Raw genomic sequence first — 16,371 nt, forward strand, 5'->3', positions numbered from 1 at the left:
TAGTCAGTAGGAAAGTAAAAGAATCCTTAAGGAAAGTTAAGAGAAGTTGTGCTTACCACCATGATCTGATGCATGGCCAAACTCCCTAGGAAGCCACTAGTGTGGTTGTTAGCCTCCCTCCAAATACTAGGGAGCATCACACCTTGAGCGAGCTGCTCGGCCACCCTATTGGTCTCGAGGGTGTCACCCGGCCAGACTAACCACTACAGCGCGTACACATTGGCCACATCACCGCCCTTAACCGAAGTGTTGCCCGGAGCATCCCCCCTTTGCATAGAATACTAATTGTGCTAAGGGGCAGCCTCCACAAAGTCGACCACTACCACCTCTTCCGATGACCTCGGCCTCTTTTGTGTCAAGATGTACCCTTCACTGACCTATGAGAGGTGTCCATAGCCCCAGAAGGTGCCACCAAAATCCTCGCCACCTAAGCCTTCCTTGTGGCCATAGCCTACATACACCAAAGACAATCCTCGATACCAGCTATATCAGAATCTACCCAAGTCATCACGTTAGTCAATAAAAAAAAGAAAAAAAATGGAGAGACACTATGCAAGAAGGAACCAAGCAATCAACAAACCAGACTAGATTGATTGATTGAAGGATGGATCAATCCAGCGAGAGTTAGCATCTTGGACAAGGTGTACTCCTTGACATGCACGTACTATCCAACTTATGGTTGTCATCTCTTCCTTCAACAGCTCAGCCTTAGTGGGGGCCTTATTCTTAGTCCGAGGGACAACCAAATCAAGAGAGAACGACCAACCATCTCAGTGCTTGGCAAAGAAGAAGCCCTCCTTCCAATGCTTAACCATTGAATAGAGAAGAAAGAGAAGACAAAGTCAAAGACATTTTACTGAGAAAAAAAAAAGCTCGGATCACCCAAAACTCCAAGGCACAAACTCTCTCAAAATGAAAAAGTGAAATGGCTCGCCCACTCACCCTTATATAGAGGCAGCCAACGGTTTAGATCAAACGCAACCAATGGTCCAGATGAAACGCCACACTTCGCATGCGCGTAACCTTGGGAAGACAAAATGATGCAATCGCCAACCTGTATAAGCAATGGTACGAATATCGAGTCTGGTGGTTCACCCATTAAACTTGTCTAACCATGATTTGTCTAGCTCAAAGAAACTGGAGTTCCTCAACTAAGGACCTAAGAACTCTTCCACCCAGTCATGGCTGAGCACTACACTCCTTAATTTCAGAACAGGGGGAGTGATGTGCGGGTGGTGCCCAAGCTAGTCTAGGATGCCACATGCCAGGTTCTATGGTTGCCCTCCTCGAACCACGTCAACACCACTGTCTGTGACCGTGTGATGAAAGAGCGCACTCAGGAGAAGAGTTTCATGTGTACAAGGAAACAAACTCTATTGAGGAAAAGGGAACCCTCCAAGGACTTCGACTGATAACCTCATTTGACTACAACATGGGTGTTTGGCTATATATAGGCACCTCCCCCTCAAGGTAAAGGACTTTGGACTCTCGATTCACTCTCGCATCCATTGCATTCACCTCGGTCCGGACTAACTCACTCTCTTCAATTCGTCTTGACCGACCTCCCTCTCTATTACTGACTTGAGCGTCGAAGTGCATATCCGGGGAATAATTGTTTGGGCCTTTGACTCTTCTTGTGCTTGTAGATAATCTCAATGCACGCCTCTGTCCTTCCACCTTGACCTCGTCTAGTTGGTAGGATCATCTAACTACATCCTTGATTCGAGTCACCTTGGATCAAAGAACATCAATATTGAAGCATTTTTCATATGTTACAAATAGGCATCTGCTACTATGGTTTTTTATAAATTATGGTTTCTTTTAGTGTCCAATTTATGGTTATGTGAGTGTCATGAGGAAAGAATATTGGATTATGGTAGTACGCTCCTTGTGCTTCTTGAGTTAATTTCTTTTCCTTTTTTAAGTTGATGATTTTTATTATTGAATGCTTTTTTTTTATCTTGGATATATTATGTGCTATTCAAAGGGAGCTCGGGTCTTGGAAGGCAAACAATTTGGAGTATATCCAAGGGGACTCTTTATGCAAGGAGTGGATGGATGACATAACATTCATCTAGTGGATTGGGATAGCATTTTCTCTCCCAAGCAAACGTGTGGTTTGGGAATTTATTGAAATAGAAATATCAAAAACTGCCTTAATAAGAAAATGACACTAGAGATTTAATGTTGAAAGATATAGTTGATGGGGTCAATTGGTAGCAGGCAAATGTGGGATTTCTAATGGAGGGTGGGATTCTTTCAATCACCAATTGGCTTGTTTCCCAAAATGTCTCCAACCAAGGTTTAAAAAATCGCAACATATCAGCCGAGATTGGCCGATGCATATCATTCCAGCAACATCTCAATACATGGAACACTACAAATCCAATAGTTTCGTTCCTTTTCGTATGTATCAGATCGATACGGACCTGTATCGGGTCATTTCGGTTGTGTATCGACTGATATAGGACTGATATGGATTGATATCTTGAACGTATCAGCCCATATATATTGTAATATTAGATTATCTCTCTCTCATAAATAAGTCTATTTAAAAATTTTGTCTCTCTAATAACTCCTACATTTAAGGAAACTTGCCCTAAATAACTCCTAATCCCCTATAATTATTACCTCTATCTTAATAACTCCTTTTATCTCTTAATTAATAATTAATTACTACATTTATGACAATATTCAAATTCAAATTTTAACTTGACCTGCCATTAAATCAATAAATTCGAAGTTGACTTGTTACTAAACCAACATATTTAAAACTACAAATAAGAAAGGTAAGGACTAAGGAGAAACTCCTCTCTTAATTAATAATTAATTATTACATTTATGACAATATTCAAATTTAAATTTTAATTTGATTCCATTAAAGCAATAAATTCGAAGTTGACTTGTCATTAAGCCAACATATTTAAAACTATAAATAAGAAAGGTAAGGAGAATTGAACCCTAATAATTTGATTGTAATAAACATAAACAAACCACTACAACATATTCAATTGTTGATTATAATTGTATGTATTATTATTCTTAAACAAATATGTTTTTTCTTAATGGATGTTCATTAATTAATGTTAAAATCGATTATTAAAATTTATATACTAATAAACATTAATATAAATTATATTGATTTTCTGAAATTTAATACACATTTTACTCTTTCAGTCCTTCCATTATCTTCAATGATTACCAATTTTTTTCCTATATCTCACATTTTATATGAACTATTGAGTTATGGGTTTGTATATATGTTTAAATAACTTATTTTCTTTATAAGTGTTTAAATAACTTATTTAAGGTCATATAAAATTTATATTTATTGTTATTAATATATTTTTCAAGATTTATATAAGTTTCCTAATGTATCCAAGCGTATCTTGATTTTTCTTATGTGCCCATGCGTATCCAAAGCATGTCCCAAAATGTCTCTTAAAATTATATTTCTGATACACCTTACGTTTCCGATACTTTGAACATTGTCTCCAACTCGTTGGACGTCAACCATGTTTCCCATAACAATAGCAGTAAAACACTTTAATTTATCCTTTCCTTAAAATTCTCCACTTAAGGGGTTGTTTTGTAATGTGGATGAGAAATTCTCCATAACAATAGCAGTATACCACACCATTATTGCAACGACCAATCCACATACACCACAATCCACAATTGTTCTGAACTATGAATAGATTGTGTGGACTGGTCTAATCTACACCTATAGTGGCATTCTATAGGTATGGTGTGGATTATCCACACTACACTTTTTGATTCCATGTGTCTCATGTACAATTTATGAAGTAGTCTATTTAGTCGATCATAAATGTCTAATTTTTACACTTTATATGATAAATAAAATGGAAAAGGCATTGATAAATTAATATTAACCAATAAATATTAATTTCAACAAAAATGGTGATAAAATCATTTTAAAAATAAAAAATACTATTTTATTGATAAAAACATTAAATAATAATATTTAAGCAAATGAAATAACAAATTATTGTAAGACAATGAGAGCTTTGCTCGCAATGAACAAATTGGTAGTGGAGAAGCTTTCAATAGTCAAAAGAGTGAAAAATAGTGTAAGGCAGATGTACTATATCAAGAAAAATAGTGTGGGCTGAGTATATCCACGATATTTATGTGTTCAGGATATTTGGAGGTGTAGACTGGATGGAGCCAATCCATGATATATTGTGGACCAATACCGTCTACACCAAACCGAATGCCATGGTCATCCCATGGCATGGACTGAAATGGTCCATGCACAAGATGACCATGGTTTCGAACACCAGCTAAATCCTCCCACCCCACCCCCACTATCAATACCTCTTTCTAATTGGTTGAGCATGCACCTCCCCCTCTAACACATAACATCCCACATCTCTATAATTTCTCTCCTATCTATTTCTACTATTCTCTTATCACTTTTCTCCTATAAAGCATCTATTAAATAAGGTTTGACTATGATGCCAAAAAGACATGATAGAGATTATTTCATTAACCAAATATCCCTCACATATCTATGGTACAACTAAACATGAAAATAATAATTGATTAAACGTACAACAATAATAAATCAATGATTTAATATAAAATTAAATATACAATTAATTAATAATAAATCATATAAATAAAAAACAATTATGTTATATTAATTTATAACAAATTAACTAAAAAAGTTGTAATATCATTAATTTAAGTTAAAATTAACTATTAATTAATAAATAATAGTAATATTTGATTAAGGGTGATGGGTTGGGTTTGGCCAGGTGTAAAACCTAATGTAAGGGTAAAGCTTGGGTTGAGCTAGGTTGGGCTTTGGGCCTATGCCTTCATTGTTGTTGTTATTTTGAGATTAAGGGGGCGTTCTTTTTCTGGATTTTGAGAGGAGGAAAGTTGGTCAATGGGATTTTGGTTCCCATTAACCAAAAATTCCATGTTCCTTTTTCAGATTTATGTGGGGACCAGGGAAAGTTTATTTTCCTGAGATACCCATCTCCTAGGTGGGTAAATAGCTTTCCCGCCTTGGGGGAAAGTTGCCATCACTTGAAAGGGACAAAATGCCCCTTGTAATAATAGTTTTTTTATGGATAAAATGGCCATTGCCTTATTTACATGGGAAATAAAAGAACATGGGTAAATGCACTTACCCGGGTAAATCTTTCCTGGGAAACAATTACCTAGGTAAGTGCATTTACCCGGATAAATAAATTACCGAAATGTAAACGGGGCCTAAAAGGCAATTCTTCATTGTTACGAGAAATAAATACAAAGCATAAGGAACTCAAGACTCAAAACCAACAAGACATACAGTATAAAAACCAATTAGACACCACTACCAAGAAAGAAAAACAACATAGGTAAGCTAAGCACCAACAACATCGTCAAGCAGCGTCTCTACAATCGACACTAACTAGAGGAAATCACCGATGAAAGAAGGTCGTATTCCTTCAATAGAAACCACAAAGCCCTTAAAGACTTTGTAACAATAAAGACACAACACAAGCACTTAAAAGCACCTACCAACAAACACAAACATAAAACACTAAAAAAAATGCCCAAATACATCTAAGAAACTTGACAAAAACAAGAATTTCAATTGAATGGGCTTGGGCCCACACTCACATCCATTGTAGAGAAACGACCATGAATAAAGAAAGACCCATCTTTAGAGGTATAGGAAGGCTTGGAGGGCCCGACATCCCACTCAGCCTTATGCTTCTCCTAACAAATTAGGCTAACTAGTGGGGCCGAAGGAATCTCTAATAGTGAGAGTTTATACAATGATTCAAGAGAATAATTATCTTTGCGTTGAGAAGATTCTGCCTTGTCAATTGCATTAATAGTTTTGATGTTAATAACACCAATGACAGAACAAGGCCCATAAGTAAAAATAATGAAAAGCTACATATTATATATTATATTTAATATATATATATATATATATATAATGTATGCTAAAATTTTGGGATATTATCTAAAACTCACATTTTGTTAGATCATTAGTGATTATTAATAAAGTTGTCCATATAAGCATTTAAGTATACATATTTTACATGAGCAAATTACCCCCGAATTGCCAATAAGCTTCTTAAATATTTTTATGACAAAATTACCCCTAACTCAAACTTGAGCGCCCACCATGCCCACAAATTTTAGGGTCAGACGTAGGCCTAATACTTTAAGCCCCGCTTGGATCTGACCCAACCTGCATATATTTAAAAAATATATTTTATACATAATGTTTACATATGCATATATGTTATTTTATGCATAGTTTTAAAAGGTGTTGAGGTGAGGCATTGAGGCACACACATCAAGGTAAGGTGGAGCCAAAACACTTGGCCTCAAGTGCCTTGCCCCTTTATTTTTGAGAGGCTTATGCCTCAAAACCTTGTGCCTCGAGTTGGTGAGGCATAATCCTCATACGAAAAAACATTAAAACTGAAAAAAGAAAAAAAAATATTATAAATTAGTAATAATACTTCTTAAAATTTAGAAAATTGATTATTTAGTTGTTTATAAATAAAATGAACCAATTTATACCATAGATGTGTTATTTATTTTTCTCTTACTAAATGTACATATTAGAATAGCTAAATCTAATTGCAATGAACAAAAATATCCTTGTACAAACAAATTCTGCTTTGGGTTGGGTATCACACATACACACATATATAAATGTATGTATGTATATGAATAAACTCTAAAATATAAAAATTATATAAATGGATAATTTTATTTAGGTAAATTATTGCCATAAATATAAGATTATTTTAAGAAAAAAAATGAAAAAATTTAAAAATCTTTATAAAGTAAATAAATTGCATCCTTAATGCATAAAACATTTCAAATAAACAAAGTTATAAACATAAAATAAATTAGAAAATAGAAATTTAAAAAACGTGGGACTCATATTAAAAAGAATACATCTGTAATGAAAAGAAAATATGTAAGTTAGCTATAAAATGAAATAAACTGTGTGTTTATATACACACATAAGTGCATACATTGTATTTATATACATAAAAATTATAAACACACACATTGAGACTTATAATATGACATATAATACTTATTATATAATATTTTATATTATATATATGTAATTTTTTATATGTAAAAGATTTAAGCTCAAGGCTTATGTTTCAAGCTTGGAATCCAAGCTGGGTCAGGCCTAGGCTGTAGCAATGGGACTCATGATAATTCCTAAATCTAACACAACCAATTCCAATTAAACAAATATATATATGTATAATTATTATATATGGGTAGTAAAGGATAATTTTTTCATAGAAATTACTTACAAGGATCCTAGGGATCCTTGGAGATTTTGAAATGTCATTTTGAGTTTTAGATAATATCCCTATAATTTATACAAGTAAACAATATTATATGTTTTAGTTTTTTTTTGTAAATATATTATATGCTTTAGTTTTATATTGATATATATACCATACTTGTACATAAATTTATAATATTTGACTTAAAATTTCATTTTAATATTAATATACTTTCATAAACGAAAATGATACATCAATTGATTTATTATACTAAATGTGGACGATTGTTTTTGAAAAAAGTTAATATTTTTTCGCTTAACATGTAAAGTTTAGGAATATGAGAAGGAATTGGGATATGCTCATCGCTACTCATAACACATCCCACTATGTATGAAGGGATGAGAGATCCATCGTATGGACGCCCAAAGATTGCAGAATAATGGGGCAAATTTCAAAAATTTTTCTCTCCCTTCAACTAGGAATCGCATTCCCTATTTAGAAAAACATATTTTTCAAAGATCAATCTTGAACCATGAACCAAACCAGATCTGAACCAAAAGGAGTAGAAGGGAGGGTGTACCTGATACGGAGAAACAGTATCTCCTAATGGAGGTGTTCACGCCCAAGGAATGATCCAAAATCTGCTCCCACTGAAGATGGCGTAGTGCAGGATGGAGCAGAATCAGCAATGTTCTTCCAAAAGAACTTGACCCTTTACAAAAATCAACTGGATGGGTTGTGAGTACAGCTTCAATCAATCTTTTCCCAAAAGATTTGAATCAAGATCAGATCTTGATTTCTCCCAAGAACTGGAGATCGAACTGAAGGCAATGGTGGCGAAAGTGAGGAGGCGGCAACAGAGTATTCGCAGGGTGCAGAATTCTCTTCTTGTGATTTCAGCACTCTAGAGGATCTGAATCTGTGTGTGTCTTTCTTTAGGCTACCGCCTCCTTTTTTTTGTTAATCTTAAAGGATCAGCTCCTAATCCCATTAGGAGCTGCTCATCCAAATCATATTTGGATCAACCTTCTCTTCAGGTGATATGGATAAACCCTTATCTTATCTGTAGATCATATTAGCTTTCTCCTAATCTCATTAGGAGGTTTCTAGATCTGAATCACATTCAGATCTGGACTCTTTGAGTGGATAGGATCAAGACCCTATCCTATCTGCTAATCTATCTCAGAATTCGCCCCATTAAGCTTATGTACTCACTTAACCTTCCTAACTGCTGCCCAGTTGGGCTTCCTTGTATGGCGTGGAACCCAAACATTGATCTACACATCAGCCACATGGGTTCAGCCCAGCCTTTGTTACAAGGCCTGGCTGAATACACTATTATGGACAATGCACCCCCTGAAACCCATCTTATGGCCTCTATGGGCCCAACACTTACCCTAAGTGGTCCCTGGGCCAAGCCACCTTGTAACACCCAGGGACTGTGGGCAGATGCAAGATTAGTCCATTAGGTATTATCCTCAAAGGTCTTACACTTAACCTCTCAGCCCATAATGATCATACACTGCCCGACAAGAGAGGACCTCTCCCTCGGCTGCAAGGAACAATGTTGCACTCTCTACTTATATGGATCCCGGGAATTAAAACCTTCTTGCAAACATTTTAGAAACCATAATGTATATACTTTTATATCTCATATAAAATATACTTTGCAAAACAAATCTCAATGGTTGAAATCGGCTGCCGGCAGTCTTGGTTTCCATCAGTGAGAGTGCATCCCCGATCATTACCTTTGTCCGACAAAGGGGCTGATCCTGTCACTATGATCACCCACTCAGATGAATTCTCGGACTGTCCCAACATACCCAGGTTTTGACCCTTACTAAGGATCTCACTGATTGGTACATCAAAGACAGCCCAATCCGACACCTAGTGCAGTATCATAATCGAGTCTAGGGGTCGGGTGTAACTTTCCAGTTTTGCCCATCAATCTCCAAGGTCCAGGGAAATTCTGGAAATCTGGTCCAGTTCATAGATTCAATTAATCTTATACTGTATGTGCCTAGGGTCTCACCCTGGCAGCTGAGATAAGCCACCCCAACCGACTTGGTGGCACCACAGTGTCAGCCTTGTCAGGATAGGTCTCCCCAGACCAACCCACTGGCTGTGAACATTCTAAACTAACATGAGTCTCATTAAGTATCCAGTTTAAGGGTATTACACAGAAACATACCAAGGGAACATGAATCAAATATGCACTTTTATTCATTTACAATAAACTCATAAAGTACATCATTCTGATTGAAGCTAAGGGCATACAAAACTGTCCAACAATGTACGTATTAGGAACATCTCCCCATGAACAAAGACACACAAGTACAAGAGAGATGTTCTCCATGTGCGTCTGGAACATATTGTGAGGTGCGCTTTGTGAGGAGTAGATCTAGTTCTCGGCCTGTGAGGTGATGTTTTAGATGGTTTTTAAAACTGACCCGGAGATCGAACTGGTCAGGGGTCCGGTTACCGAGTCAAACGGTTCGATTATTCGAATTGAACGGTTGGACCGTTCTAACAAATAAATAAATAAATAATGGTCAAAACCGTTCAAACAGTTAACTGCCTTGATCAGCGATTTGCTGACTAAAATCAATGGTTTTTGAAAAAAATCTGGTTTTGGGGAAAATCAAAATTGGTCACCTGACCGATTCTTAGTTTTTCTAGTCCGACTGTACGATCCGGTCCAATTTTTGAAAACCATGATATTAACTCAGGTGAGTGGGGTTGGGCGGAAGTTCAACTACACCCATCCCAAAAGGTGCAAGCCTCAAATTCAGGCTTGGTCTAATCCAAGATCAATTGGTTAAGTCCAATTTTATCAGCCTAGGTCAATTCCAACCATTACCCAACATAACTCGAAAGTGTTTGGGCAGGTTAGGCGGACTGAGCTTGATCGAAGTGGTCGAGCTGAGCTTTATCAAATTCAGATTTCATCCTCACACTGATCTCACAGTCCCACTCAGCTATCTATTGGAACTATCTCCCATGAATAAAAGCATTCAATTAGGGAGATACTCCCAATGCACGACTGCAAAAGGATTGGGATAAGTCAATGGGTCGGCCACTGATATTTGTTTATTAGTCTCGTCCGACTCGTTTCCAGCGGTGGTTGTAATTTGTAAACCCAAGAAGTGGGTTTTCCTGCCACAAAACCCTAGAAGGATTTCAAAGATGTTTTCCCAACAATCAAATACATCTAGGGGTGGCAATGAGCCGAGCTTTTCACGAGCTACTCGATTATTAAACGAGCCGAGCTCAAGCCTAATATAATATATATATATATTATAATTCTTAATTTTTTAAATATAAAATAAATATATATATATATATATATATATAATTTTTATTTTTATAAAATAATTTTTCTAAATTGTTTTATGATAAAATATTTTTATAAAATATAAAACGAGTCGAGTCGAGCCGAGCTCGAGCTTATGAACTCTTGACTCGAGTCGAGCTCGAGCCTGGTACTATTCGGCTCGGCTCGGCTCGAATCCACCCCTAAATACACCCTATCATTCCTGTTCATGTAAACCACCATCTTTGGAACCCTTTGAAAGTTTGGGTAAATGTCTTTGAAATCCTATCGTTCTTGTTTGGCGCCGGTTGGGTTTATGGGGTTTCATCAAGGGTATTCTTGGGAAATCTTTTAAATGTTAGTTTTGTTATGTCTTGTAATCTCAGCCATTGGAGATAACCAAGATCCAAGGGCTGGTATCTCTTAGATTTTCCTTATTGTTGTCTTTTTTCTTTTGAGAAAAAGTGTGTGAAAAGAAGAGAAGAAGACAAGGAGGGAAAATGACATGAACGTGAAAGAAAGAAGGGCTATAGAAGGAGAGTCATTGTAACTCTTTAGAAGCTTCTATAGTGGATTTCTTGTTCTTGAATGTCCATGAACGTAGGCCATAGTGCTGAACCACGTAAACTGGGTGTGCTCTCTCCATCTCTCTTCCATTTCTCTACTCTATGAGTTCTGCATGTTAAATTTTCTGTGTTGTGTGTTTGTTACGCTTGAATACACTTTCATTAGCATAGTTTTAACCACTTAGAACTGGTATCAGAGTTTTTGGTTTCCTCTATTGCTATGGAATGTCTTGGTGTATGTATTGTTGAATCACGAAGGGGAGTTGGCGGCTCTGTTAATTCGTGAGTTACACAATTGGTGATTTTGGGTTCATTGTTAATAAGGTGGAGTAGTTTTCTGTAGGTTTCAAGCACTTCTAGTAACTCTAAATCCATAAAGGTTACGTCCCAGACATTACAATATTCTTTTAACACTCTAGGTGTTTGTTAAATTTTTGGATTGTTTTAAGAGGATGTGTTTGGGGCTGTTTTACTAAATTTGAGCATACATATTAAGAGAACACACCATGAGCTCGAAGGTAAGCTCTTCTACTATTCGGTATGAAGTAGAAAGATTTGATGGAAAGGGAAATTTTAGCTTGTGGCAAACAAGAGTAGAGGATTTCTTTGCAAGGCAAGATATTTTAGTAGCTTTGGATGGAAAGGAGAATAATCCAAAAGACATGACAGATGCAAACTAGAAAATAGTTGACAAGAAAACAGTTGGAGCAATCCAAAATTGTTTGGCAAATGAAGTTATCTATCATGTATCGGGCTTGAAGATAGCAGTGGAAATTTGGAAGAAGCTGGAATCCTTATACATGTCAAAGTCAATGACAAATGTATTATTTTTAAAGAAACAATTTTATGGACTTCGCATGGAGGAGGGAGCAAACTTACATGACCATATAAATGAATTTAATAAAATTCTTTCCTAGCTCTTGAGTATAGAAGTTAAGGTTGACGATACAGACAAAGCCATCATACTTTTGGCTTCACTTCCAAAGTCCTATGATAACCTTGTCATCACTTTGATATATGGGAAAGATGAGCTCAAATATGATGATATTACTGCAGCACTATTGGAAAATGAATTGAGAAAGAAACATACTGAGGATTCCCATGGGGAAGGATTAGTGGTGAGAGAAAAGGGGAAAGGAAAGGGAAGGTCTAAAGAAAGAGGGAAAGGGAAGGAAGAAAGGTCAAGATCAAAGTCCAAGGCCAAAGAATTCAAGTGTTTTTATTGTCATAAGGAGGGGCATATGAAGAAGGACTGCAAACAAAGAAAAGGGAAGTGAACATAAAACAAAGCGAGCAAGTATTGCAGCAGAACAAGATGGAGAGGTACTTGTGGTTTCTAATAAGGAAAGGGATTTTGCAGAAACTTGGTTATTTGACTCTGGATGCTCCTGTCACATGTGTCCACATAAGGACTGGTTTGACAACTATGAATCACGTGTTGGTGGTGTTGTTCTCATGGGAAATAATGCAACTTGAAAAACTGTGGGGATTGGTACCATCAAAATAAAAATATTTTGATGGATGTGTAAGGACAATTAGTGGTGTTAGACATGTCCCAACATTGAAGAAAAATCGTATCTCCTTAGGTACACTTGAAGCAAATGGTTGTTCATTTACAGGGATAGATGGCACCCTTAAGGTTAAGAGATGATTTACGATTGTAATGAAAAGTAGAAGAGAAAGCAATCTTTACATTCTGGAAGGGAGTACAATGACAACTGCAATTACTACTCCAGTTGATGCAGATGTAGATGATATAGATTTGTGGCATATGGGACTAGGCCAGATGAGTGAGAAAGGCTTGTTAGAACTCCACAAGGTGAAGGTACTAAGTGGAGTAAAGACTTGTAAGCTAAAATTCTGCAAGTATTGTGTGTATGGAAAGCAACATAGAGTGTCTTTCAAAATGGGACAACATACATGCAAAGAAGTCTTGGAGTATATTTACTCTGATGTGTGGGGTCCAGCCCCTGTCCAATCTAAGGGTGGAGCTCATTATTTTGTAACTTTCACTAACGACTACTCCAGGAGGGTTTGGGTGTATTCCTTGAAGCATAAATCAGAGGTATTTGCTAAATTTAAGGAATGGAAGATTGAGGTGGAATTACAAACAGGAAAAATGGTGAAATGCCTAAGGACTAATAATGGGATGGAATACAAGGATGGGGAGTTCCTTAAATTCTATAAAATCCATGGAATTAGAAGGCATTTTTCAACTCCAAAAACACCCCAACAAAATGGAGTGGTGGAGAGAACGAATAGAACATTGACTAAAAGAGCTAGGTGTATGAGGCTGCATGTTGGATTACCTAAGGTATTTTGGGCAGAAGCAATAAATACAACCTACTATCTAGTGAACAAATCCCCAAATTCACCAATTGGATTTTGCACCTCACAAGCAATAAATACATAAAAATAATACAAAATATAAGGTAAAGTGCAAATACCTTCAAAATAATACAAAATACAAGGTTTTACGCTCTACATATTTGCATTTGTACTCCTTCTAAACTGAACCTTAAGGAAAAATAATTATCATGCACACACATTGGTTTTTCTCATATGTCATTTACGGAAGATACGAGGGACTGTTTGGTTTTCGGTTTGAATCAGAATCCGAATCAAAATGTGTTGGAATTGGAATTGGAATGTTATATTTTTATAGTTTGTTTGGTTCATATAGGAATCAAAATGAAAATTGAAATCAATTATAAGGGGATTTCAATTCCATCAACTAAACAATTGGAATCAGAATGACCCATTTTGAATCAAATTCCAGACCACTATTCCCACTAAGCAAAAGGATCTGAATTATTTATGAATGTGGCGCAGGATAAATTTGGTAGCTGTCATGTATGTTTTTTCAACTTTTGCTTGAAAAAAAGGTAGGGAAAGGAAGGGAAAACTAGTATTTTCGAACTGTCATTGACCTGGATGATCGGATTGGAAATCGGTCAAGGTACTGGTTCCATTTTAGTGCTGAACCGTTATCTTATTAATAACTGTTGACCCAGATGGTCTGATTGTTGAACTGTTTGACCCGGGCAACGATTTGTGGTCCAATATGTTTTATTTAAAATTTTCAAAAAAAGAATAAAATAACAAAAAAACAAAGAAAAGCTAGATCAATTTCAGATCTGATATATATATATATATAGAGAGAGAGAGAGAGAGAGATGCTTCGCCATTGCAAGTCACTGTCGCTGTTGCCACTGCAAGTTGCCATCGCCGCTACAGGTCACCCACACCTCTGCTTCCTCCCTCCTCCTCCTCCTCCTCCTCCCCCTCCTCCTTCTCTTTTCCCTTCTTTGAGCCGACAGACCTCACACACCTCCTTTCACTTTCATTCTCATGCATGTTTTTTAAAACCGAACTGGTGAACCGGTCTGGGGTCCGTTACCGGTTCGAACAGTTTGATGGTTTGACCCGAACGATCGGCCCATTCTGACAAAAGAAATTAAAAAAAAATTAAAAATTTGAAAAACGGTCAAAACTGTTCGAACGGTTAAAATGGTTTGAACGGTTAACTGGCTGGGTCAGTGATTTACTGACCAAAATCGACGGTTTTAGGGAAAAAAGCGGTTCTGAGGGAAAATGGAACCGGTGACCGGTTCCCAGTTTTTCCGGTCTGACCGTCTGGTTCGACCCAATTTTAAAATCATGTTCTCATGCCCCTTTCTCATAACATTTATATCCCATCCTACCCTAATAATCCAATCTAAAGGGTAGGATGACATATATAATTGAAACGTTTAGACCACTTTACCCGGACGATTGAACTGCCGACCTCGAAACAGGTGGCCAAAGCGCTTTCGTTTCCAGGTTGATTTTTAAAACCTTGGGAAAAAAGATTCGAGTTGTTCAGCTGCCAATTTATTTTTACCACACTTGGATTTAGCTGGTGGCTTCCCGCTGTTTGTAGAGGGCTATTGAGTTTATTATTCCTGTGCTATGTGATTTCTTGCTTCTTCCTTAGCGGTTTAGTTTGTTGCTTGGTGATGGATTTCCTCTTTGTTTATGTCAATTTGTTTTGACTTTTGTTGTTGATTATAGCATTTTTTATTTGTATGGGGAGAATTCTTTTGAATGAAATTGACATTTTAGGCTTAATAAGTTTACTATGTAAAATATTTATTTTATACATGTGCACACATGTATGTATAGTTAGAGAAATGTATTTTATATAAATATAATTCATATATGTAAGTATGCATTTGTTCGGGTGGACTCGAGTTTGGTTGAATCGGGCTTTAGTCAAATTCATGTTATATATACCAAAGGCTTCGATCTAAGCCCAACCCAAGTTTTTTTTAGCCCAAACCCATTACAACCTATAAACTCGGGGCCAGCCTGGTAAAAACTTGGACTGAATCAAATAGGTGTTGGGTAAGTTTTTTCAAAGATTTTTCTTTCAATTTTGTTTTCTCTAAACAAATACACAACGAGAGATAGCCCATTCCCCTAACCTATAATCTCCCAGCCTAGGTACAAGATGGATTAGATTCTCAAATTTTCACTACAACAAATAAGAGACCTCACCAACCAACCGCTTGACACTTTGCACACCTACTTATACTTCAATTTTGCCTAACAAAGCTCGTGATTAACATGGGGCCATAGTTTATAGTTATAGAGACATGCGACCCATAATTTATAGTTATATAGAGATGAGAATGGCTTGCAAACAACTAACATCTACAAGAGGACAAGTTTCCTAACCAATCAGATAAATTCTAATTATATTAATGCTAAAACAAGAATTTAAACAAAATTATCTTTATTTTGAAGTGATTGCAACCCTCTCGTCCTATATAAAGTGCACGAGGACTCTTGTTTGTTTATAAACAACATTATTCTAATATATACATATATAGAATAGAAAAATCTATGATACAGAAAAAATATGATATGGAAAGAGTTTTAACCATATATATATATATTGATTGTGCTTATGGAATTGGGATCTATTATTCACAGAACACGCCTCACACCGATCTCACAGCCATATCTATTGACAAATGACAACATCTCTAATAAAAATAATTAATACTAACGGAATGTTCCGGTTGTGCAGGCAGGACATGCTGTGGGATTGGCGTGAGGCGCGCTTAGTGGGGAGAAGATCCCGACTCTTGCATTAATTTGCAACAGTTGCTTTTGTCATTTCTGTGCGTGTATTTTAGGCCTAATTAGTTAA

The sequence above is a fragment of the Nelumbo nucifera genome, chromosome 3 (genome assembly GCF_055504915.1).
Source record: "Nelumbo nucifera cultivar China Antique chromosome 3, China Antique-T2T, whole genome shotgun sequence".
Taxonomy (NCBI): Eukaryota; Viridiplantae; Streptophyta; class Magnoliopsida; order Proteales; family Nelumbonaceae; genus Nelumbo; species Nelumbo nucifera.